The sequence below is a fragment of the Patagioenas fasciata genome, chromosome 6, assembly GCF_037038585.1.
Source record: "Patagioenas fasciata isolate bPatFas1 chromosome 6, bPatFas1.hap1, whole genome shotgun sequence".
NCBI classification, from domain to species: Eukaryota; Metazoa; Chordata; class Aves; order Columbiformes; family Columbidae; genus Patagioenas; species Patagioenas fasciata.
The window spans coordinates 19,906,366-19,932,843 of record NC_092525.1 but is presented as its reverse complement, the minus strand read 5'-3'; the positions used below and the strand labels follow the sequence as shown (position 1 = coordinate 19,932,843).

Sequence of the window (26,478 nt, the reverse complement as noted above, 5' to 3'; positions counted from 1 at the left end):
CTGTCAATTATCTGCTGGTCTCCATAATCCTCTCTGAGCTCTGTCTTCTCTTCCTGCTGACAGATAAAAATTTATTGTTGCTAGCTTTAATGTGCTTGACGTATTGAGATCTCATTCCTTTCATGTAAACGTAGGAATGTGTTGGTGTTTTCTTTTAGTCTTGAATTGTTTAAAGATAATTCATTCAATTGATTATTCTGTTTCCATTAGCAACCTAACATCTGAGCTTTTGATTACTCTAACCTTCCTATTTAATTAGTTAAAGCTTGCTCATCACTTTGAAAATTCATAGTAATAAATACTTCCACAACATTATTATTTTATATTTGCTGAATGATTAGCATCAGGATGTTTTTAACCTGCTCTTTATATCCAATGATGAAGTAATATCCCTTGTCACTTCCCTACAGAAAGCAAAGAAATAGACCAAACCCATTCTTAGAGTAATTTCTTTAACATCATTTGACTTTTAACAGAGAGGGATTTAGCTCTGTGCTACTTATAATTGTCTTTGCTTCGCCTTTCTTTTTGCTATGGATCCTTTTCAAGTGGTTGCTTAAAGGGATCCCAGAAAGACTTGGGCATCATGCTGCCAATGGATTTGTCTGTAGTAGAACCTGCTTGCCTGTGCCAGGAATGTATTTGTGGTGCACTTATTTTGATTTATGCATTGGGAGATTAAAATTCAGTGCACCTTGGTTGATTATAATTACAGAATTATCTCTCTTATCCAGCAACAGTAAATGTGGAAGCAGCTGTCCCAAGATGGTCTCTGCCAGGAGAAGGAGAGCAGGCGGTTATCTAGATATCACTGAAACTGTGTGAGAAACTGAAAAACTAACCAAATCCCCTCAGAACTTAATCTTTTTTCTTTTTTAAGGCATAAAGAGATGTAAACTTATTATTCAATAGTAGTCAACGAGTGATTTTGAGAGTTAGTCCTGTGAATGACTTGTATTCTCCAGGACTATTGCTTTTAAATGTTAGCTCTTATCATTACTGCTTGGTATTTGCCACTTAAGCCACCACATATTGTTTCCTTATCGCTAGCTGGTTAACTCCCAAACCCACAAAGACTCATCGCTTTAGAAAGGCTTTTTTTCTGAGGCTGATTTATGCAAAGAGAGTTGTATGAATACTTGTAACGATGCTCTCTTTGAGCAGTAACTCTGTTGCAAACACATAAAAGCTGAGGATACAGTTGAAGCAAATTTAGTTTGTATCGTGTGTACCTTTTGGTTACACTTGACCAAGTTATACCATTGTTGCAAGAGGTCTCAGTAAGAGAAATACTTGAGTTTCTAGTCTACACTAATTGTGAGACATGGAAAAATTATGATAATACTAGAAACAGGGAGTTCTTCAGATTCAATTTTCAAGAAGACCATTAGAGACCTTTTTCTGATATAATTTCCAATCTTTTCCTACTCAGTTTTGACAATAAATATCCCTTGAGGACAGCAAACATGAATCTATTGAGAATCTTGGATGAGGACGTTTAATGATTTCATTTAAAGAGCTGTTCATTCAATTTTTGCAATCTGTCCATCTCTTTCTTCAATTCTTTATGCTTTTACTCAAAGAATTCTCTCTTCCAATTAACTGAATGAACCTTAAAATTAAGTAGGGCTGTCACAGGAAGTAAAATGAATATGACTGATTTTTATAATATAAATTGGAAGCAATAACCAGTTTTCTATCTTCATGCTTGCTTGGAAAATTTACACTTAACCTAGCAATACACCTTAATTAAAGGCCTATCTATCTATCTATATAACCTTCTCTTTCCAGCCAAAGTCCTTCTGTGAGCTGTATTAAATTTACTACGGTTTCGTCTCTTTATTAATAACCTTTTCGTATATTTTCAATTAAGTTTCTGGTCACATTATAGCACTGAGGTAAGAGCTCTCTCTGACCTTTAATAGGATATGGATGATAGAACATCTTTGACTCATGTTCTCCTTTGGTAGCACAACCTCCCACTTTTACTAAAAACATCCATGGAATCCATAGACGGCCAAATGTGTGTGTTGCATCCAGAAAGACACCACCAGACTGCAGTAAAACTGGATAGGCACCCATTTGCAGTCTCTGAGACGAGAAAGTGCTTAAACAACCTCAGTTTTTCTTAGTTGTATGGCAGACACCAGTGGGAGACTGTGAATAACTCTTAACATGAGATAAAAATGTTTTATTTTGACTGGTATTTTCCGTATGGCATGTCATGCTTCTCCACACGTGAACCCTCAGCAGTGCACTGTGGGGCAGAGGCTGCACTTCCTTCCACATGATTAGGACCACACCATATCTGAATTCAGATGTTAATGTTCTGGCATTTGGACACTAAGTAGAATTGGCAATTAATGATATAGAATAATAAGGGATGTTTCTGCTCCCTTCCAACCCAAATTATTTCTGGGTGGGAAGGGTGTATATGGTAACCAGCCAGAGTTTTGTCAACATGAATATCTGAACCAGCTGCTTTTCTTGCTGTTCTCCCATGGTTGGGTTAAGCTGTTCTTTATGTCTTTGTCTTTTTTCTTGTAACCTTAGCTCATGATACTCTTAAAATTTTTACAGCCAGAGGCATCTATCACATATTTTTCTCTCGGTAGGTGACTATCATTTTACTTCCCAGTTCCTCTTCAGCTCCATTTTTTTGTTCCTGAATTAGCCTTTCCCTAATTTAGTTCAACAAACCATATAACCAGCTCAGCTGAAAGTTGCCAAAGCAGAAAGGGACATAAGAAGTTACATTTTCCAAGGTGACATATCTCTGCACTGATTCTTGTTAATATTTCTGTTCCTGTGGATGTCTGAGTGTTTAAGAAACCTCATCTGGCATGTCCACATAAAGTGGGGTCTAAAGATCAAAGCAGTACATTTGTCCCTGATGAGGCAGAGCTTGGCATTTCTGATGGAGAATTTCATCTGTGGATGCCAAGAGAAGAGCTCTGGGCTGGGCTGGGCTCCGGGCAGGTTTGCCACTCCTGCAGCAGTGTGACTCAGTTATTCCCACATGGGTTTGTATTATTGACTTGAATGCATGTTTCACTGAATTACTGGCTGAACCTGCTGGTAAATGTGCTGTATCAAAGCATTGTGGAGCAATATCTTCCCCAGGCGGGTGCTTGGCTCAGAGCAATGGTTTGGAGGTAGCTGAGATCCACAGATAACGCTCAGAGAGGTTGCGTTATTTCCGAGGCAGTCCAGCCTGGGTTTACGTGCATCTCGCCCTGGAGCAGCAGAGTCTAACAGTCACTGTCTGGGCTGGTTCAGCCTTAGTCAGCAGGACTCATGCTTCATCACTGTCCAAACTGAAAACACATTAATCATCATCATCGTTTGTACACCTGTCATGATATCGACTTCAGCTCTACCAGTATTTCCAGGCCAGTCCACCACCCATTTCTCAGCTTCTTCCACAATTATTTCCATACTTCCCTCTGTGTGACAGCCCGTGTTCCTGATATGAACTCCTTGACTTTTTCCACCGGGCTCTGAGTCTTTGCATATTTAGTCTCTCTTAAATACACATTTCAGCTTGTTTTTCTGTGGAACCGAATTTAGTTCTACACAAATTAGCTTTTACTCCCGTTCTCCTACCTGTTTTCTAATTCCCTATCGGTACTGAAATTGTGGGTTGAGGAACAATCCCTTGTTTACATGCAAAGCATGCAAAGACATGGTAAATAATTATGTACATATTTTTCAATTGCTTTCATTGTGATTTTTATTATATTTGTTTTGGTCTTACAGTGGAAAGTGGAAGCCGAGTGAGCCAAAGTAGCAAAGGACTAGACCCTGAATTTCCTCATTCCAGCTCAAGCTAGAACACATGACTGTCTCCTCTGTATGTTCTCCCCTGGAAAATTTTTATTTACAGAAACAGAAGTTTGGAATTTGTATAACTTTGTAGCAGCAGTTTCTGCAGTATGCTCAAAATATCTTTTTTTTTTTTTCCTTTTAATATTCAGGCTATGCCAGCTACATTTCTGCTAAATCATAGTAAAGGGTATTACTGTGAACACTGAATACTTCTCTGCTGTTTTATTTCCCACTGTGAGTTTGCTGTAGTTGCAACCAGGCTGTTCTGTTATTGGGTGTAGGAGGCAGTGGCATAAGAGAAAACATTTATTTTAAAATGTGGTGCACATTGGAAAGAGCCTCCAGAGCCACTTGTCTGGGAATTGCATTCACCCTTGTGTTTCGGGGGCTGTTAGTGAAGTGTAGTCCTAATTGCAGAGGAGGGAAGGGACTGTGAAGCAGATCTCTTTCTGTGAATGAGGGCACAGGAGGGCAAAGCCAAGGATGGAGCTGCAGTGAGCAGTCCTGGTGCTCTGGGACTGGTCTCCCATCACCCCCAAAGCAGCAGACTCATCCCCAAGGCGCTGTTGGCTTTGTCCCCACAGGCTGGAGGGCCAGTGGATCCCAGCATGGCAGTGCTGGGTGCTCTGGAGCTGTAGAGAGAGGCTTCACTGAGCGGTGCTCCATCTCCTCCTGTCACGTGCTGACAGGGAGCTGGCAGCTCACTCTATTTGTCATCACTTTTTTCCTCTCTTCAGGTAAATCCACCTCCCATCCAGTGGCTACTTGCAAACCAGGGCTGAACGTGCCCGAAGGAGAGCACAGAATTGTCCGGGAGACAGACATCAGGATTTCCTCCCCGCTACCCTTCATCAGACTATGCCAACTCCCCAGGTCAGCTCCTAACTATCAATTTGTTTTCCTGGATAGAATTTTAAAAATAACTCTCGAAGAAGGGAAACCTTTCCCATAGCTTTCATTTCTGGAATGTAAGAATTTCTGGATCTTACTTCTGGAACAACAGTTCTGCTTACTAAGAGCTGAACACAGGGGTTTAAGGGAAGGAACTGAGCCCTGGCCCTCTGTCCAAACACTCCTGCAACTGCTTCTGTGTTCATCTCCTTCACCCCACACAGGAGACATTGAGAGGGACTGAAGACCTGGTAGGAAGAGCCTGGACAAATTGTGCAAAGTGACACATCCTCTGGTTGCTCAAAGGGACACCCTGGAATGCCACAGTGCTGAAATGCCATAGTGCTGGAATGCCGTGGATCTGTCGAAAGACCTTCTGGAAAGAAGTTAAAGAGTAGCAGAGATACCAGGCGGCCTGGAAGGTGGGACACCAAGCAATTTTGCAAGAGGAGGGCTTGGGCTGAATGAGGAGCCTGGCAAGAGCCTGAATTTGCTGGAAATTCAGGAGGTGTATGCACAATATTCAGTTTTTTTGGGATTTAATCCAAAATCATTCCACATTTTCTGTTTTTCAGTAAGCCCTAGTTCTCATGTCATCTGATTATGTGAAGCTTTCAGTCTTCAATTAAAAATAATTCAAAATAATTCTACTACTTTTTCAGATCAGCAAGAAATACTTCAGACAGATAATCCAGGTTGAAAGGTTGGAAGCTTAGTGGGCAAACCGCATCCCTTTGGGGTAATGTGCGGGTTTCCTGGTGGCATTCATTGTATTACTTTTGTAGAAGTCACCAAGAGCCAGTCTGAGCTGCAACACGTTTTTGGGTTTTTAGGCCATGCATTCTACCTAAAATGCAGTAGATCTGTGAGGGGAAGATGGAACAGCCCAGAAATGGCATAATTTTGACACATGGAAGACAGTGATTCAGTTATTTCACAGGTACATGGACTACTGCAAATACGCAGCTCATAAAAATCTTGACAGTGTTTAAAGAAGCAGTTTGATAGTGTCAGTCCCCGTATCATCATGCCAGCTGGTCATTTTGTTTTGCTATATAAGCAAAGGGCTCAAGGAACAGGTGGGCACTTGGTTGGCCTGAGGAAAAATAACTGTCTTTAGGAAAGAAGCATTGTGCATGAAGCTTTAATTGACATTTCTTCATCTGGATTTGTTCTGCGAATGAGGGGAGTACCTCAGTCCCTCAGGGTGCTAATCCAGCACTTCTTGCTGACCTTAAATTGATCTACGTAATTTAAACCAAACTGATGCACAAGTGACAGAATTTCTGCTGAGATAGTGCAATATGTGCCAGCACTTTAATATTAATTTTTTTTGCTGCCTGTTTAATCTAGTATCTGATGTGAATGGAGGGGAAAAAAATGATGTGCAACTTATTCCTTGCACCAAAGTCTTAGAGAAGCAAATGTAAATGCACAAGTATGACACAAACTCCCCTTCTGTTAACACACACTCACACAGACTTGTTGGAGTTGCCAAAAGCGTGGTTAGCCAACCTACAGCATGTATACATGTAATTTACTGCAGGGAGGGGACAGGTCTAATTTATGCACTTGGCCCTCAGACCATAGTTTACCTCAATACTTTTCAATGCGCAAATTCTGTAAATCTTACTGAGAGAAAGAATGTCAGCTCACGCCAGGTTCCAGACATGCTGAAAATGTCACTTGCACAGCTGATGACTTGTGTTTAATTTGCTGTCGTGGATGGGCCTGAACCAAACTCTCTTGTTCCAAACATCTCTAAATTTAGGAGGTTTTGGCATCCCAGTCCAGATATGAGTCAATAGATCTCTGTGTTCCAAAGAATAAGTATTAGGCTGCAAAAGGTGGGAGTCGTTATGTAAATGGGATAATATAGAAGAATATCCATATTAATACTTCTGTTATGCCTTGGAGCTAGAGGTTTGCCAAGGCTTAAGTGGACTCAGGATGAGCTGGACACATCCAATTAATATAAATAATATGGCTTTTCTTGAACAAATGTGTCTCCTCGGTGCACATTACAGCTGTTGAGTGTTCCAGCTCTGCTGCATCTGGTCTTCGGAGTTTTAGAAATGTGTATTCTAGTGTTGAAGCCCACTCTTATTTCTGATTTTGTTCAGTACTAAATAAATGGGTTCTGATTTTCACTGCTTCTGTCAGCAAAGTAAAAAATATTGGTGTGTGTTATTGATGGATATAAAAGCCCTAGAAGAAAAACCAACAGAATATGAAATTAAGAATCATGTGTCCATATGCAAAGTAAGTGCATTAGACCTCTCATCTCTTTCCTGATGTCACTGCTATATTCAGAGTTTCTATATCATGTAAATGTCTGTTACAGCTTCTCTCAGTGTAACACTTGAATTTCCTCCATTGATGCCGTAACTGGTATCTAACATGTTCTGCTGCATCTCTCTTTTGTCTGGAGGGAAACCATCTGTGTGGTTTATCCTGGGGCTTGGGTGCCGGCTCAACCATGGTAGGTGGAAGGTGAATGCCTTGAGCTGTGCACTTGTACTTTGCGCTTCGAAGATGCACTGTGCGTTTTGGTCAAGTGTGCAATTCCGCTCAGTTTTAAGGAAAGGAGTCTCCACCGTGATCTCCACCTCCATTTGCTGCACGGGGCCTCTAACTGGAATTGCTCTTTCCAGTCCAATGGTCCCTTGTTGCTGTGAACCATGCTGGTTATACTGCGGTGAAAGAAGCCAGTTTGTCCCTTTTTCTGTGCTGTCTGAAATGCTATGCATGTTGAATTGCCCACACATGGAAGCAGTAGGCAGTATAATGGAGCAAGCACAATGTACAACATGCGGATCAGCTTAGCGTGTTGGATCAGTGACACTTTGCAGCAGAATACAAACTGCTTATTCTTTTACACAGCTGTTCTCCCAAGCATTTTAAGCATACGATAGCCCTCAGCATGCAGGAGATTTACGTATTTCACTTCCATTGACATGGTAAAAAAGACCCTCCTCACTTGCAGATTTGTTCTTTTAATAGGCATCCAGCACAAATGGGAATTAAGTACATGTGTGTGTCCAACAGAGAGCAGACCAGAACCAGCTGTAGGCACAAATAACTGCTTAGGAGGCCCATTTTTTTGTGCTGATTTGGTAACTCACAGGACAGCCAAATCTTCCTTTTTAGGAATGGGAAGAACAGGAAAATTAGAGGACCTCATCTTCAGATTGTATCACCCGTGGAAGAGGAGAGTCAGCAGGGAGAGAACTCTCCCCATGAGGTTCTCCTCTCCCTGCTAGAGCAGCTGGAGCAAATCAGGTTCATCGTGGGCAAATGTGAGCTCATTTTGCCTCTCCTCCAAGCTGGCAGAGAAGTCGGGGTGTTTCAGGCTCTGAGTCAATGCTGTGATAACTTCCTCGCGTGACTTTCTAATTGGAGTTGGAGATCCTTCAAGATACTGAACGTCTGTGGCACAGACATGCTTCTCTCTGTCTTGGTTGTCTTATGCTCCAAACCTTTTAAAATCATAAATCTAAGTCCAATGTATTGCAAATGGTAGAAGGACAATGTGGATTTTGGGAGAGACAGGTAATGCTCTGTATGCCTTCTTGCTCTTGGGAGTTGCAGAAGTGAGTCACCTGTGTTGGATGGTGACAATGCAAGCGCAAGGAACACAGTCCTCAGCAAAGTCCTTTTGGAATTAGCCACACAAAAAGTTGAATCTTAAAGACAAAAGGCAATGGTATTAGAAGGAACGAAGTGTCAATGACTGGAGACCTTAATTTGATGCCAGTGATATCTCAGAGTAAGCAATTTCCCAGAGGACTGTCGGAGATGTGAAATGAATTGTAAGAGCTGCTTCACAGGCATTTGTGGGCACACACACCTGCTTACAGCAAGGAAAAAGACAGTGCGTAAATGTCTGGAATATTACATAAAAGCTGTCTGGTAGACTAGGCAGAGCAATTAAAATCCATCTCGCTTAAACGAACCCTGAGTGCAGGTCAAACAAATCTAATTTTTATTGTTCCTTAAGGAGATGTCTGTGGAGGAGACAAAAGGGGGATGCAGCCGTCAGGTTAAAAAATCAAGATGCCTTTAAAAAATTAAATGTTCACAATAGTGCTACAGCAAGCTAGATAAATGATATATTACAGCGATGGTTTAAAACTAATTGATGACTAATGTTGTAATGCATTTGTAGCTACACTGATCTATTATATATCTTGGCCAAGCTGAAGGGACACTTCAAGGAGAAAAATTGCTAACTGTTTTAACCTGATGGAACTTGGGGAAAAAAATAGTTACTTTAAGAGATAAATGGAAAGGTTGTAACCTCCTAATGTACATCCGGGTCTTGCAATGCAAAATCAAATTGTCATTAAACAGAATGAGATCTGTGATGGAATTGAAAGAACTACAAACCAGCACAGAATTTTCCATAGAGAAATGCAATATCCCAGTTTGAGCTGGGACCATTAGCTAAAAAGCTGCCTGGCTAAAGCACTGGTGTGACGAGTTGGTATGGAATTGTTTTGCTCTAAAATAAAAGTTAATTTAATTGGACACTGCAGGAAAAATGTAAGCATATTTACAGCAATTTACATATGTAAGACATTCTATAAACATTACTTAATTAGTGTATAAATAATTTAACAATTTACCCTAAGTCCTGAGTAACACGTGTCTCTCATACTCTTGGAGGGGAGACAGGAAGCCTCATTTTCCCATCTTCATTTTTGTCATGCCTGAGGCTCATGCCCGCTGGGTTTTACCCTTACAGTTGGAATTCAGAGAAGATGTCAGTCAGGCTCTGCTTATTTTCACATCTAATTCATGCAAACCCCAGGTTTCCTCCTGAGGCGGTAAACTGGCCCAGATTTGCTTCAAAGTTTGGCCTGAGTTCAGTGAATGACTCACTTTAACTAAGGTACATCCATCTTCCTGGCTGAAACGCAATGTGGGAAGTTGTCAAAGAGCAGATGATACCCCCATAGAACCGGAGCTTATAGATCCACCACCTTAAGAACCAAAAGGAATAGCTTGTTTCATCCCTGGCTTTCCTGTGACCCACTATTAAGGACATTGAGTGGGTGTAATAAGAACATCTTTACTCAACCCTGGGTACCGGTGTGGGTTTTTGCAAGCTAAACAGGCTGCAAAGGGCTGAGATGCGTTGCTGGGAGCTGGGCTGGGAGGATTCGCAGTCAGTGAGCCCCCGTGATCATAGCTCTGTGGAATAATTCTGGGAACAGGTTACAAATGAAGAGAACATTTATGGGTCCCTGCTAAAATATGGATTACCTTGAAAAGGCTGTGATTAAAAGGCCGAGAATGCCACTGCGATCCTTAGCCTTAGTCTCAACCTCTGCATTGATTCCCTTAAATAGGAATGTGATATGTGAGAGCAGGCTCACAAAGACAGCCCTGACCACAAGCGACACTAATTTTCTTTTGGTTGAGAATAAGTTAATGTAGCACGAACATGACCAGCCTGTGATATTGGCTGAGAGCAATGTATTCCTCCATGAGAAATTAACTTTCCAGTGGGAAGGGAAAGGCTTGCAATACCAAATTGCAAATATTTTGTACTCTGAAGGATTTGATGTTCCAAAACCCCAAAACCTCCATATATTTTAACTGCTGTACATTCAACTTTCTCCCTTGCGTTCATTCACTTTTGAAGCCAAATACACTGGCAGCATATTAGAAAAATAGTTCCCTAACTCAAGATGGAGCAGCTGAAGTCTTAAGTCCAAAGATCTTTCTTTTGAAGTAAGACATTACTCTTGGCTGAAAATTTTAAGCTATGTAGATCAGGGCACTGGTGTCAGTTTTCACCGTTAGAAACTCAGTGACACAAGTACTACAGAGCTGACTTAGAACGTAGATTTTCTCAAGGGATGGTAAACAGGCACATCCACAACTCTATCTGGGATTTCTTTCCCTCTACTAACATATGTAAAACAAACTAAGTCTAACAGATATTTTTCCTCCCATGTCAAGGTGACTTCCTAAAGCTTAGTTCTGAGTAAATAGTTTGTGGATGGGCATTTTTTTTAATGTGGAAAATGCATACAAAATAGCTTTAGATGAAAATTTTAGCTGCCAGTTAATTTAAAACCAATAAAGTAAGAGAAAAAACCTACGTAAACTTGAAGCACGGCACTAGCTGATCAGATCGACTGTAATAGGTGGTCGAAAGTAATAGGTGTATTCTAGAGAACTTGCTTCATTCAGTAAGAGCTGCTTCTCCCTCCTCCCAGCTCTTCAAAGCTTACCTTAAGATTTTTGGGGGTAGAAATTGGAGTTACAGCAGTAACATCCCCTGATATTTCCATTACTAGAATGTACTGTAGGTAAGGAAACTGTTCTCCTGTTTGGATCACACTTGTAAACAATGATCCCGACAATTCTTGGAGAGGGTGGAGTTACATACCCAGTCTCATACTTCTCCTATTTTTGAAACAATCAGACATAAAATAGCCTAAAATAAGAGTGAAGTTACCATTTATTTCTTTCCTTAATTGTTTATCTTGCTTTCTAACAACATTTCCTAGCTGTGGCTGACAGAAATGGCAAAAAATTATTTCTGATTTTTGTTATGTCTTGCTTTCAGTTTTTCAGACTGGTCAATGACTCAAAGAGTTAATTACAGCTGTGATGGTTTTATCATTACTTCAGAAAGACAAACTGTAAAATCCAAAGGTTAGCAAACAGAATGTGAGCTTAAAGAATGCTTAAAGCCGTTTTCTTCTGCTGCTTGTGCTTAGCACTGGAAGAGACTCTGCATCGCAGCTGGCTTCTGTGCACAGATTATATGTTTTAATTTACAGATAAGCATTTGATCCATTTGATTTATGTTAAGGTTTTAGGATTGTCAGATTAGTGTAAACATGCAAGTAGTAAATTTAAAATGTACCTTTGATGGTTCTATATGTTTATCATCTTTTTCCACGTTCTTTCTAGTATTATGTTTGTATTGTGCTACACTGAGTATTCTGACTCGTAAGAGAGCTCAACATTGGGTACATTATTTATCAGTTCACCGCTGACAAAAGCTATCACATTCTTCTTCCCTCTTGACCCAAACTTGATTAATCTTTCCGTAATTTTGGCTCTGATATGGTTTTGAAACAGTGTTGGTTTTCCCAGGAAGCCTTAAGTAAGAACCAAGGCATCTGCTTCCTGCTGTTTGGGAAGCTCAAACAACTACAGAGGGAATGGAATAATCTCCCCCAGACCTCTGACAGCATCACATTTCCATTGTTTGCATCTCTTCCCCACCTCACAGTGCCCGGTACGTGTAGCATTGACAGGAAAACCTGGGGAAACTCCTGTTTGCTGGGCCATGACCTATGAAGCTGCATGATTTTAGGAAAGAGCAGGTTAGCTCCAGGAGGAGGGAAGTGTTACAGCTCTTTTTTCTCTGATTCAGCACAGAAATCAGAAATTTTCAACATCAGTGTGTATACTCTGATTTCCATGTGTCATGCAAAGCAGAAATCCAAACCACTAGGTGATATCAGTCATGTCCAAAATATTTAAAGCTACCTAAAGTGTTGGAAAATTAACATCTTACATTTTTCTCCAGAGTCCTGAGTGATGCAGACATTCTGTTAATCATATATTACAAGCTCAGGCAATACATTAAGTTTGTAAAATAAATTTATATAACAAAGATTAAGCAGAATTAACTGGACCCACGAATGTCTTTCTACTTACAGCTGTCTAAAACTGTTTCATTACATTTCTTTGAGTTTTGTCCTGTTTTGCTGAGACCACCTACTGGCAATGTATCTGTAAGGAAGGAAAAAAAGCAAGAAATTCTGATATGTAAGATGTACAAACTAAATCCTGTGACGTTTTTGAATGTTCCTAAATGCCAGACTAAAACATCCCTCCAACGGTTTCTTTTACAGACTTTCCTTGTTCCAGAAGCTTGGCCTGAGTTAGGAGGAAACCCCATAACTGTCCCTTAAGAGTCAAATTGCATCAGTGCGGGTAAGATGTTGGGCCAAATTCTTTAATGGTGTAATTCCATGAAAATCAGAAATACTACACCAGGGCTGTATCTGCCCTGTGGTATAAAATTATCTCCCTAGAGGCAAGACTTTTGGAAACTGTATCATATTTTAATTATAAGCAGACAATTTGCTTTGGGTTGTATACAGAGCATGAAAATATAACTGCTATAGGAACTAGCTACATATATGGTGATTTTATCCCTGTTTCTGTGGCTGTTTGGTTTGTGTATGATTTGCAGGTGGCAAAATGATCCTACAAACATTTTTTAATGTACTTGAATGAGCCCCTGTCATATTTAAGATTTTTAAATATTGCAGTGCTGGATTTAGAACGTCATTTGTACATTTGGCAATGAGTTCATCAGAAAGGCTGTGTGTTGTTTATAATCTGGGAAGTCCAGATTCCAGTTAACAATCTTACCCTTGGAGAACCGACAGTTATATTTTTTATGAATTAACAAATGCTGATTGTACTTTTGCCTGCCATGACCATGTTCAGTAGTTTCAGAATTCAAAGGGCAAAACAGGATCTGCCTTTTGTAGAAAGTCCCAGTCACGGCGACAGGACACACTGCTTGAAGTATGGTTGAGCCTTCTTCAACCCTTCTCCACGCTGACTGCATTTTGGCATCACTGTATGATATTTCACCACTGTAACAAACTGCTTCATGTAAACTGGTTATATTCAATGGAAAAAAAGTCTTGAAAGGATGTTGCAGAAAAATCTTTAACCTCCGTTATTTTTCATGAGAAGTAAGGTATTGTGAAATTTAAGGAGCTTGACAGATTTTCACAGCTTGGCTTGTGAAATTCTTTTCCAGCTCAACAGATTGTGATTTCACGATCTTGCACATCTGCATTTTGCCATGGAGTTATGATAGAGGATGTCTCTGGCAACTCAAAGCAGGGCATCGCGTCTGCTCTGGTCCAGGAGGAGTCCTGCCCTCACTAAAGCACCTTCTGTTCCACCAGGCAAAGGCTGCACGGCTGGAGTTAGCCCTGGTATCAGTGGTCTCAGGAATTAATTGACTATAAATGTTAATAATAAAGTCATATTGCTAATATTTAAGGAGGGTAAAGGGACATGCAAAAGTTGCAGGGCAATCTGTCCACTGTCTTCACAGACCAAATCTGTCTTCTCCTTCACCTACTCTGTGGAGACCTGGCCGTCTTCCCAGATGATGTAAACCTGACTTTAAGCCGGAATTTCTTCAGCATTCACACCACAGAAGGATAGTTTATAAAGGTGGCTGGCAAGAATCAGGTGCATTTCCCCTTTGTGTATCACCATATGGCAACAAAGTCATCCTATTTTCCCACTGGCATCACACAGTGTCACAGAACTTCACTTACTTGTATGGCATTGGCAGTGCGGTTTCGAAAGAAAAATCCCTGTGCTGTCTGGAATGCTCAACTGTTGGGTACCAGAGTCAGAAAACATCCTGCCTGCCGTGAACATTAGGAAAACAGAGCAGCCCTGACTCCGGTGCCAAGTGGTTTTTTGGAAGTCTGACTCCTCTGAGAATAAAAGAATATTGGTATCCAGCCAAGAGGGCGGGCAGCAACAGGCCCTGGGCAAGGCACTGGAATCTTGGTGGAGCCTGAAATATTGTGTGGTTCTTTGTATCGGCTTCTGACTTTTGTATTAAAAGGTGAGCTACTCGAAACGTAGGAAATAGGTCATGAATTGGTAAAATCTAAATTATTTTTCTAGCTATATTTAAAGCTGTGTAAAATGGGGATTTCCCTTTTCAGCTGCTCTAGTATCTAACAATAACTTAACATCTCTGTTAAAAACAGAAGAAGTTGCCCAAAGGAAATTTCCTTTTTTTCCTGTAGTACACTCAAAAATTCCGTCCTGTCACTGTATTCAGTTGTTTTTTACTTCCCCATTTCCCTGTCTGAATGAATAGTCCGAGTTTCATCCACAGTATTCCCCAGCTTCTATTTCCTATATCAGTGTTGTACTGCTGCTTAAAAACGAGATTGAAAACCACCCTTAGATGATTGTATGAACTGCCTAAACACGTACATGTTACATGGTCCTTTATAAATATTTTTTTTCCTTCAATTGGTATGCTAATCAATACCTAAGTGAGTGGAATTTTTGAATGTTCAAATATCCATTTACACCTCTATAAGTAAAACAATTTGCTTATCTGCTTGTTTTGTTTTGGTACATGGTTGGGTTTTATCACAGTATCACAGTATCACAGTATGTTTGGGATTGGAAGGGACCTCAAAAGATCATCTAGTCCAATCCCCCTGCTGGAGCAGGAACGCCTAGGTGAGGTCGCACAGGAATGTGTCCAGGCGGGCTTTGAATGTCTCCAGGGAAGGAGACTCCACAACCTCCCTGGGTAGCCTGTTCCAGTGCTCTGTTACCCTCACTGAGAAGAAGTTCTTTCTCAGAGGAGGTTTTCTGCATAGAATTTCTTGAAAATGCCACACATAAGTGGGAAAGTTACAATAGAAGAGATTGCATATATAGATAGATTTTATATTATTCATTTCCTCTTTAGCTTAAATTTAGAAAGAGTTGAGAGATAATAGATTAGGTCCCTTTGTGGCTTTATTTCCAGTGTTGCAAAGCAGCTCAGTGGCCAGCATGGCTGGTCTCTAAGATTCCTGTATCTTGGAAAAAACTACGATAATGTGAAGTTGTCTTAGCGATGCTACTGAATGATAGTGCATGAGAATGTGTCCTGACAATCTCTTTTTTATCTGTGCTGAAGTTTGGCACTGAGGCTGTGTAAGAACTGGTGGGTTTTTTTTGTTTTGGTATTTTCTTCCCCACTGTGGTGGTAGTTTCCGTTATAATACGTACCCACGCTTTCTGATTTGAGGCCCAAAACAAAGTTTCAAAGCTGTTTCTGTTCAGCCTCTGGGGTTGAAATGCAGCCTGGTGGACTGAAAGATCTTGTCTGATATATCTGAGAATCTGGTATATTTGAGAATTCCACTTACTTATTTTTTGCAAAATGCCCTGTCAACTTGCAAAGCCAGGCCCAGTGTTTGTACTTCCAGCATGGCTGTGGTAGGCAATTCAGTAAAACATCCTGTACGTATTTTTTTCCAGGGGCATCTCACATGTGCACTCCTGCAGTGACAGTTCACACTAACACTCAGCAGCTGCAGCCAGGGAGGCCGAGAGACGTTTTTGTGTTGATCTCAGTGAAGCGGGACTGTATCTTTATTTCCTCAACAAGGCTGGAAAATGTGCATTCTGTCTCTTTCCCCTTTGCACACATATTTTCTTTTCTTTATAGAACAAGTCGTTTGTCTTTATCTCACCATTCACCTCTCTCTTTGATTGCAGTTAATGGAATTGTCACCTTTATGCACTCATGTTCCATTTCTCAACCTGTCTGGACTTTGGCCTCCAAAGGTTACCACTGCTAGTGAAGTAATATGATTAAGTGAGTCTTTTTAGACAGATTTATGCAAGATTTCTTCCCCAGCAAGTGTCACATCTAGTCTAGTTCTGCAAAAGAGAATATTTCAAAGATGCCAACTGTCATCTAAAATCAGTAAATCGTTCTGCAGTGCTGGTTGAGAGGACTGCAGGCCAGCTCAGAGCAAGGCTGATTTACACTACCTGAAGCTGTATCCTTATAGGCCTTTGTTAATACAGGAAAAAAAACAAATGTTCCAGTCTCACAGAAAGCACATTTAAAATGTAATTTTCATTATTTACTCTGTAATGAAAAGACAAAAGGGTATATTTTAAGTGAATCTGTCCAGAATCTTGGAAAAAGAGGGAGGTTCTTTGAAGCAGTAATATCTGAAGTAGAACTACAGCAGCCACACTCTAAACAGAAAACGTGGTCTTGTGTTCCATTTAAGGTACATATGGCTACAAGATATTTTCAAGCTTGTAGAAAGATTTTGAAATTATAGGATTCACTGCACACATATCTACTCTTCCTGCTTTTGATACAAGGCACAAATTAATCATCATTATTCTGTGCTAATATAACACCTCTTAACCCTCAGCTTTCAGGATATTTCAAAGGAGTGATGAATTAAGCCTCATGTGGTCTTGGAAATATGTGATAATCTAAACTTTAATTCTTTCATGAAAAAAAAAAAGGCATTTTTAGGACTTTGATTTTGGAGGCTGGAGATCTTGTAACTGTTCTTGAAAATATCTTCATTTGTCACCCCCTTGGAAAGAAACCATGTGATTGCTAGAGAAGTGTAGTGAGATGGAAAAATGTATTAAGGAAAGTCTGTACATTTGTCTGTACTTACAGATACAACTTTTTTTTTTTTTAATGCTATTTATTGGAGCAAAAAGACTTGGATAAATCATGGTACTAATGTGATATAGGTGTAAAAAGGACAAAATTGATCCCTGTCTGTAACTAGAAGGGTGCACAGGGAATTATTATTAGCATTGTACAAGTCAATAGCAAGATATCACTTTGAACATCACACATTATGTTGGGCTATGATCACTCTCATGTTCAGAAAAGATGAATTCTGACTGAAACAAGTACAGAGAAAGCTGATTAGATAATCCAAAGCTTGCTGCTATGAAAGAAAATCTAATGATTAATGTTTAACTTGGCAAAACAAAAGTTAAGAAAGGATATAAATGGTGTCTACAAATACACTGGGGAAGGAAGACAAGTATTATTTATATTAAATTGTCACCAGTCTGTGAATATAAGGGGGACAGAAATAATGAAATTTGTTTTTAATGAACAGAGGAATAAGAAGGGAGAGAGTGGGGAGGGGAAGAGCAAGAGCTATAAACCGGAGCTCAGCATGTGTATGGAAAGGTTTATAGGATTTGACTGTCAGAGACAGAGACAGTAGAAGCACACTCAGGTCCATTTCTCTGGGCTTCATTTTACTGCTTTTCAGTTGAACAAAACATTTTGGTCTATCTACAGTCACAGTACTTTGGTTTGGGTCACTGAACTAACGTGAAACAGCTTGTTTGTGCCTCTGAATTTTATACTTTCCACTGCACGTTTCCTTGGTCGGGGCGATATCCTTGTACCACAGTTTGTTCCCAGGGGCCGGGTGTCTGACTCAGATTGGGGTGTACACGTCTCCAAAGAGACATTCGCATCTCAGCCCAGGAGGTGCAGACCTCCCGGAGAGCAAAGCCGAGCGTGAGAGCACATGCTCCCACCCTGCAATGAGCTGACTTGGAATTACAGTCAGGAGAGTGGTATTTTAAAAAAAGAAAAAAGAGAAAAGAATCTATCAAAGCAAAACATTTGGATTAACACAAGAAAACTCCAAATACTTCAGTTTGGGTGTGATGTCCCTTCTTACCCCGCCTGGACACAAGGTATTCCCACTGGAAAGTCAGTTTTCACCCAGTTTTGTAGAAGTGGTGATTTCCATCAGAAAATCATTCCAACGGAAAATTACTAACTGGTTCTAATACAAAGTGACTAGTGAAGCTCTCAAAATGATTCAATGGCAAAGCTGGAATGAGAACCCACAGCTCCCGACCACGAACCCTGTGCTCTGACCACAAGACAACACTCATCTTTCCCTGAGCAAGGTTGTTCCCGCAGTATTTCTGCCTGGGCCTAAGTGGGAAAACTCCAGACGTGTTGCAAGACAGCTTTTTGCTATGAGATTTCCTGCTGTAGAATATTTGGGGGATAATAGGGAAAAAAAATCCGTGGTGGCTCCCTGGGGCGTCTTGAGAAGTGTTGGGACGCAGTGGGAGCGTGAGGCCCTGCGTGGGTCAGTGAGGGACGTGGCGCTGGCCCATTTTCAAGGGATGCATTTGAGTGGCTCCTTCTGCCCTGTCCTGCATTTTCAACAAACCTTAAATGAAATCGGGGTCTATTCCTCACATCAGGAATTTTCCACCTTTTCAGGTAAAACTCCCAAATGGAGTAACCCACAGAGAAAACTCATCTCATGGCTTGCTGCCCTATTTATTTAAGAAGCGATTATGTATTTATGGGTCAAAGAGGGGGATGATTCAGGCTGTCCTTAGTCCAGACATACCCTTCTGCTTGATTCCTTGTGTTTATTCTTCCCCTGGCGCTTGGTGTGGCTTCTTAGACTGCTTAAAAGTTAAATGCTTCTGCAACCTCCAGTAATTCTGCAGTCTTATAAGGCAACGGCGCTGCAGCTGAGAAACACGACTTAGCAACGTCTCCTTTAACGAAAAGACCCAACCCCCCTCCTTGTTTCTGTTTTATTCGCTTTTAAATAAAGGAGAAATACGATTCCCTTTCCGAGGCAAAAGCACTGGTATCAGTTGAATTCCTGACAGGGCACAGCGCTCGCCGGGCTCTCCAGGGCAGCGCAGCTCGACAGCTCCGCCTGACACACAGCAGAGCCCGGGCCGAGCTCCACACGCGGGCCCCCAAATGCAAACCAGATGCCGGCACCGGCCGGCGCGGCCTTCAAAGGCGAGTGGGGGAGGTTCAGCTTCTCCCGCCTCCCCTTCCCCGCCCCACCGCGGGAGGGGGGACGGCAGCGCAAGCGCGGGGGGAGAAGGAGGGCGGTGGGCTTCCCGGCAGCGGCCGGTGGTCAGGAAATTGCCCTGTCAGGAAAAGCGCGGTTTCTCTAGCCCGCTCCCTGCGCAGCTAATATAGTGTTTGAGTTTGGACAAGTAAGTGACTGGCACTCGTCAGGCCCCGGTGGCCGCCGGCCGGGCGGGTTCTGCTCAGCCCCCGCGCGCCCCCTCAGACCCCGCGCACCGCCGCCGGCCGTTGCGGCCGTTAACGGTGGTCGCGTGAGCAGGCGGCCTCGTCAGGCCCCGCCGGGCTCCCCGCCCAGCCCGGCCGCTTCTCTAGAGCTCCGCGGTGACGTTCAGAAAACTCCTTTCCCGTTCGTGAGGTGCTTGCTGCTGGTTGAGAAACTCCGTCGCGTTTGCGGTGTTGATTTTTAATTAAAAGCCCTGTGGTGTCTGTGTGTAACACCCCCCCGCCGGCTTTTTCCCCAGGGAACCCCCCCCCTCGCTGCGCCCCCGGGCCGCATATGGCTTGTCCAGGGCGTGCGTTGAAATCGTTCTGAGTCGCTGTCAGAGCCTGGTTTTTGTGTGGCTGGTGGAGCGTTATAGGATTTACATTCTCATCTCCCCGCTTGGCTTCCCGAAGTTTGCTTTTACTGATGTTTCTCAACAGCACAGCCTATATATAACGCCTGAATTTAATGAGAACAGGTCTGCCCTTTTTCACAGGCCCTTGGCATTGACAGGCCCCGCTCGGGGGGTGCGCGGCGCCTGGGGAGGCACTGGAGGTTTTGGAGGGCTGGGGCGGGCACATGGCGGCCTCCCCGTGCCTCTTCCTGCGGACTGTCGTGTAGGAGTCACCATCTTTCCTCCTGCCTTTCCCTCAGCTTTAAATGGCAGCGCTCGGGTGACCTGATGTAGGCAGAAGGGACACATACATCACATACTTGCTTAATCCTCCAAATCCCTGGGAGGTTTCCATAAATGTGTTTCTTGCCCTTACTCAGGTTGGTGGTTTCCAGCCTTGTATCTCTGGCACTGGTGTCTTCTCGCCAGCTCCTTCCTCCTCTTGCTCTCGCTGTCCTCTTGCAGCTCCGCTTTCTCACACCTTTGTAGCACCGTCTTCTCTGTGTGGCAGTTGCTCCTGCATTCTCATAAACCTTATGGACTGGCATGCAGCCCACCCCAATAACCTGGTGAAGTTTACTTGTGCTTGGCTCCAGACACCCCTGGAATGGCTGTGTGCCTTGCTAGTGATGTGCTCTGGACCCCTTAGGAACTGGTGACCTGGCAGATTCTTTGTCATCTAAGGTGCCTGGGATTTGTTAGCTAGTTTAATAAATTTAGCATCAGTGCTTCTTCTCTGGAGAACACTTAAGAAATGAATAGAGAAGGCAGGGCTCTCTCCTCTCTGAGGTTCTTAGAAAGTAATAGACACGTTACTGTGAAGGTGGTCTTGTTTTTCCTCCTCATGTATTCTCTCATCCTTGAAGACCATTTGCTTATTTTATTAAAATGAATTTTTTTTTTTTTCCTAAATGTACTTAAATATAGTACAAAAGACATTGAAAATTTAAAGCGTCTTTAAATGTTAATGCTCCCCTTTCCTTCAATAATATGTACTGGCATATGGTAAGAAAAAATAAAGCCTCTTGTTGTTTTTTTCCTAGGAAGGGTGCCTGGGATAGGAGGATGAAAGGGGGAATCGGGTTCTTGTGGGTACAGCTGTTCCCAGCTGTAAGAATCAGGGCAGAAATAAATTTATAGTGTCAGGAGAGACTAAATAAACTAGTGCTATGCTATGAAGTTTTTATGTGTATTCTTAGACACTTTTGTTACTCTGTCCTGTGTTTCTAACAGTCCTCAGCTAAGTTATAATTTTAAAATGTTGGTTCTTGTGAAAAAAATCAATCTCTTCCCAAATAAGGGCTCTTATCTGTTTTGTTTCTTGTACTTCCTCAGTGAGTCTGTTTTCTCTCTTTCCATGAGCCATTCTTCCTTTAAGTGTTCTTTTGATTCTGTTAGAGGTTGATCTGTTTCCTGAGTAGTAGTCGATTTACAGGAGAGGATCAGAATAGCTCTCCTGTGTGTTCCTGTTTTGTATCTTGGGCTTTTCTAATGACGCAAATTTAAATTTTTCCCTGGTACCTGCCACTGGAACATCAAAGAGCCTGGTGTGCAAAATGGACAGTAGTGGCATGGCCTTGGTAGAAAGGTGTTCCTGAGCTTCATTTTCAAAGGAAAAATCTCTGATCAGCGTTGTCTGGTATTTTTGGCTCTTGTTAATAACTTCTGCTTGGTGTCTTGAGCTGCCTTCAGTGTCCCCTCTGCATTTCCACATGTGAAAGGGGAAGTACTCAGACTGTTCAGAAAATGAAGTTTGAAAATTTGTGACCTTCAGCTGTTTGAGGCAAGCAAGCTTACCAGTTCTTGACTTCTGAGATGTTTTGAGAACATAATTGAAGGGAATTTACAGAGAGGTGTTGGCCTGGTACCCTTTCAGACTTGTTTGTCTTTGTGGGAGTTTGAAATTATGAGACTGGGAGGATCATTAAGAAGACAGATTTTGCATTGACAAAACCAAAACAAATAAACAAACCCTCCCCAGCTGTGTATGTAGGGAGAAGAGAGAGAACTGGCTGGCTTCAAAAGTGATTCTTCTTTCACTGTGGAAAAGAAGGAGGTGTAGACACATTACGTATGTATGGCCTATCTAGGTATCTGATTTTTGTGCAGAATTTTTTTTGTTTTGTTTTGTTTTGTTTTTTTTTTTTTTTTTTTTTTTAACTGAAGCTAATGTGTAGCCTCCCTTCCTCTTAAATAGTCATGACAGAAACTTCAGGTCTAGTGTTCTTGGAATTGGACCCCAAATAAATGTTTAATTTTAAAACGACAGATTACTTAGGGCTGTCATTCTTCTCACGCAGTTACTATGCAAGAGTGAAAAAATACTGTACAGTAAACTGTGGATTTGGCTTATAGACATGTTTGCTTCTGGGCTGAGCATCCTGAAAGATGTGTTTTACAGCATGTCTTTAAAAATTGATTTTGCTGTTGCATTTACTACTGGCCTAAGTGTTCCAGTATCTGCCAGGAATAATTATAGACAGTTGGTTCAGATGATGCTTAAATGTGTAAGTCTTGATGGGAAATGCAGTGGATATTGGCCAGAATGCTAATTTTGATGTTCTGTCATTTCATAAAACTGTGAACTCAGAATAAATTATTTTTATACTGATCTACTGATATGTAATCACATAGCAGGGCCAAATTCAACCTTGATGCAGAATTAGAATCTATAGATGTGATTGAAGTTAAAGTATCAGCACTAACCTAACGTGTGTAATTTGGTATCCACAGTAGCATAATGACTTGATTTACTCCACATTCCAGGTACTCTGCACTGAAGCTCATGGTGCCAAGGCCAGTTTGCTCCAGGAATGCAGTTTAAAGCTTGGCTGTATATGGTTAAATGAACTGTAATTGTACCTTTTGAATTGTATTCTACTCCAAGTTATATTTTATAATTTTAACAGCTATCTTGTAAATTAACATTATTGTGCTCGGGATGTGTTTACTGTATGGTTGTTTGTATGTTTTGGTGTGGTGTTTTTGTTTTGTTTTGTTTTTTAATAATTATTTCTCCATTTCCATTATAGCTGAGAATGAAGAAATATAAAAGTCACATTACAGGAATCTTCCTGTTTTTTAAAGGCAATGAACAGAGATTATTCTTTCTGCCCAGCATGGAGTACATTAAAGTCATAGAGATACAGGAATAAGAAGGATCTTCCTTAGCATTAGATTAATAAACTGGTGGATCCAAACACTTGGATCCATCAGTCATTTTGGAGCCTGTTGCCTCCTTTCAACTAGTCATGAAGTTGTTACAGCTAGAATTTATGTAATAGTCAGATGGCATTTTTTTTCCCTCACAGTCAATGTAAACAAGATAGTGTCTTCTTTCAGAGCTTCTTTCTGCAGTGTCATTTGGGACATGTCTGTCTGCCAGATCATTAGCACAGCCTTTAGGGATGCATGGAGCTGCAGTGTCAGAGGAGGGAATGGATCTAAATAGGTTGGTGTCCATGAATTGTATCGATTGCTGTTTTCAGGCTGTGGAGAAGAAAGGGTGCTGCTGTTCCTTTGGCTTTCCTGCGTGGGAATTGTGTCTTGGCATAAACTGATCAGCATTTCCTCTCTTTGACAAATTGTAGGTTATGCAAGCATTCAAAATCCTGCAGGCGTGTGAGCGCACCTGTGATATTCACAAGCGTCAAGAGTTGAATCCTGAACTACTAAGGTGGCTAGGAGTTTTGCCACTGATTTAATAGATGCAGGATCAGACCTAGCTTTGGAAGTGAAGACTCAGTCCAAGTAGGGCCAAGAGAGCCCCAGAGGGAATTGATCTGTTGGGTTTCCCCAGTAGCATGTGTCTTCTCATCTTATTTTGTGTGTTCTCATGGCTCCATACTCAGCCTTCCCTTTTCCTGAGAACTCCCCTCTGCAGCTGTTTCCTGCTGTTACTGGTGTTGCAGAAGCAATGAAGCACAGAGAAAGTGAGCTGAACTTGTTTCTTTTGTGCACTGTAGTTACAGGCTGGTGAATAAATGGGACAGCCCAGTTTACCACTGTCATGTTGATAACCTGGTGATATTGCTGCTCTGCCTCTGGTCTCAGAGTCTCGGCCCAGGCAGCCTGGCTGCTCTGTGAGGCACGCTGCGGCATTGGTCTGGCACCTGTGCAATGCAGAGCCTATCGGGGCATGCAGCAACTGCGTGGGTGCCTTGATCTTCCTTCCAAAGAAAACCAGGGTGAGCAGTAGCCTTAAGTCTTCTCCAGGCATGTAGTCGGGAGGAGCTCCCAGATTCCTCTGTTTAGACACGCTTTGAGGGCCAGTGTTTTGGGAACTGCTTGCAGTTTGAAACCCCTGGTGTTCCATAGCAGGACATCTCTGTTCCTGCCAGTTGTCACCAACATTTTGTTTTTCTGCTGTGAGGATCTCTGAGCAGTACTTGACCAAAGCGGTCTTGGGATCGTTAGTTGCTGCTTATTAGTACTTACTACTGCAGTGTATTATGGTACTTATTATTGCCACATCTATGAACAGAGAGCAGAAGAATGTCTTCTGACTTACCTGGTCATGTTAATGTTATGAGTTCAGCTCATCACCCATGGTCTGTAGGTAGCTGCAGTGAGCCTTTTGGAAACGATTCAGAATGCAATGTAATGACTGTATGGAGAAGGTAAAACTGAGCAATTGCTTAATGTCTCCTCTAGCTCAGGAACTGGGGCACATCAAACAACACTAGCAGGTGGCACGCTCAGAGCAAATGAAAGTACTTTTTCTTGCATTGTTTACACAGAACTTTGTAACTTGTTACTGGTGTAGTTTGCAGTTGCAGAAGTTGCAGAAGTTTCCCTGGATTCACAAAGACCACAAACAAATTCGTAGAGGAAAAGACCTTCAAGGTCTCCAATCCTAAAGATAAAATTTCTGGCTCAGAAAGTGCCTCTACTATAGATAGCAGGAGGAGGAAGGTGTCCTGGGGAGGTATCACTGGATGAAAAGGGCAGGCATATGCTTTTCTTATGGCTTCTGCTCTTTGTGGCATGACACTGTACTAATTGGACCTTTCATCTAACCCAGTACAGCCGTGCTCTTTAATCAGGGTCCAGAATGCCATTGTTCTTATTTGATCAATGGTACTGTGGGCTGTATCTGCTAGTATCAGTTCAAGAGAGGACATTTTTCTGTTTTAGTAGAAGTCACTTTTAGAGCAGGTTATAAAGGAAAACAACTCTGTCGTACATTTAAGATATTTGTTGACACTGGTCATGCTGACATGTTTTGCTGTTCGTGAGATACCTCTGCAGGCAGTAAAAGCTGAAAAAAAAAAAATTTGGATCTTTTTCTTAGAATAATTTGCATAGTCATGTTCATTTTTCTGCTAGTTAGTTACACCAGGATAAAGTGGAATGTGTCTTGCTTTATATCAGAGCAGGTGGAAGTACTTTGGCCTGTAGGTATTTAAAATACAAAAGATAGAATTAAAGGGCAGAAGGCAGCAATGAAGTAATGGCTTTGTCTTGGGCACTGAGAAAGGGAAAAGAAAAAGATATGGAGAGACATTACAGAAGATTAGTACACAGTGAATTATTTATAGAGAGAAACCGAGATAGTAGAAAGTGGTAGAATATCATCTGTCCTGTGGTGACATTTATTGAGACTATGTTACAATGTTGGGGAGGGTAATATAGGAAGGTTTTGGTGGAACAATCTAGGTATTATGGGACTAGGAGCTGGGGTCTGATTCTGTTATACTACTAAAATGAGGTCTCTTCCACTATTTGCAGCTGCTTTTACTTGTTCTAAGATACAGAGAAGCTCCACAGAATTTACCAGAGAATGGATGAAATTATCAAGAAGTCTTTGGTGTTGAGCGAAGAAGCATACTTTCTTCAGCTTGGTTTTTATTTATTCCAATTCTGTTGTTGTTAACACAGTCCTCACATTCCTAAGACAGACATCTCCTGCATGTACGTGTTTCTGTTTTGGGAGGAGAAAAGGAGAGATGAGGTCTGCTTTTGTTCCTTGTTTTTGTTTTGTTTGCTGTTGGGTAGCTGAAAAGTAAATGCTTGTTGATAGTTATAGCATAGTCCCTTGGGCATTTAAAGGTATTATTCTATATTAGTGCTGCCCTTCAACACAGTGTTAGAATTCCCCATCTGCTCACACTCTCCCACACACACATGTGCTGCCTTTGTCTCCACATCCAAACAGGAATTAAAGATCCTGGAAGAGGAAAGGGAGTTCACTGTCTTCAAGAAGAGGTTTACCATTCTACCACCACCAGTTTTGTTAGTTTTTTGTAATACTGGAAAGCCAGCAAAGTGATGAATTTCCAATATTATGTCAAAAATGCTTATTTTGTTTTATATCCTACAGTTGAAAACCAGCTTTTATTTGACATATTTAGATCTTTTCACACTAAGATTGTGAAGCCTAATTTGAACCTGTTAATCTTTTTCCCAGTAATCTATAGCAAAGCACAGCTGCGCTACTAAAAACATACTGTTTATCCATGATCTCTGGTCTGCGCAGCCTGCAGTGTTCCAAAGATCAAAGGTTAAAACAGACGTGCCAGTCCTTCGTAATTCCTTGTATTTAAAGCACACGATACCACAAATTCTATACTTGCTGCTGATAAATACTTCTGCTGAGCTTCATCCTGAGTGCATGTGATTTTGCAGCCTTCCTGTACTGTTGCTTTAACGGAAAGGTACGTCCGGGTGATTTGATAACCATGAAGTAAAGGAGGACTAGGT

The 26,478-nt window shown here is 41.6% G+C and overlaps 1 protein-coding gene across 23 annotated transcripts in view; it reads left to right on the top strand.

Annotated features, from left to right (window-relative positions):
• Positions 1 to 26,478, top strand: part of FGGY (FGGY carbohydrate kinase domain containing) — a 309,381-nt gene that overhangs the window by 155,757 nt on the left and 127,146 nt on the right. For 14 of the 23 annotated variants that reach the window (XM_071810160.1, XM_071810159.1, XM_071810153.1 and 11 more), the window contains 3 exons: positions 4,566 to 4,701; positions 4,944 to 5,141; positions 12,606 to 12,687. The gene's annotated coding sequence lies outside the window, so the exon portion shown is untranslated. Of the gene's footprint in view, positions 1 to 4,565; positions 4,702 to 4,943; positions 5,142 to 12,605; positions 12,688 to 18,961; positions 19,106 to 19,187; positions 19,309 to 26,299; positions 26,433 to 26,478 lie in introns of those variants that run through there. The other 9 variants (XM_071810167.1, XM_071810166.1, XM_071810165.1 and 6 more) reach the window with 7 other exon arrangements.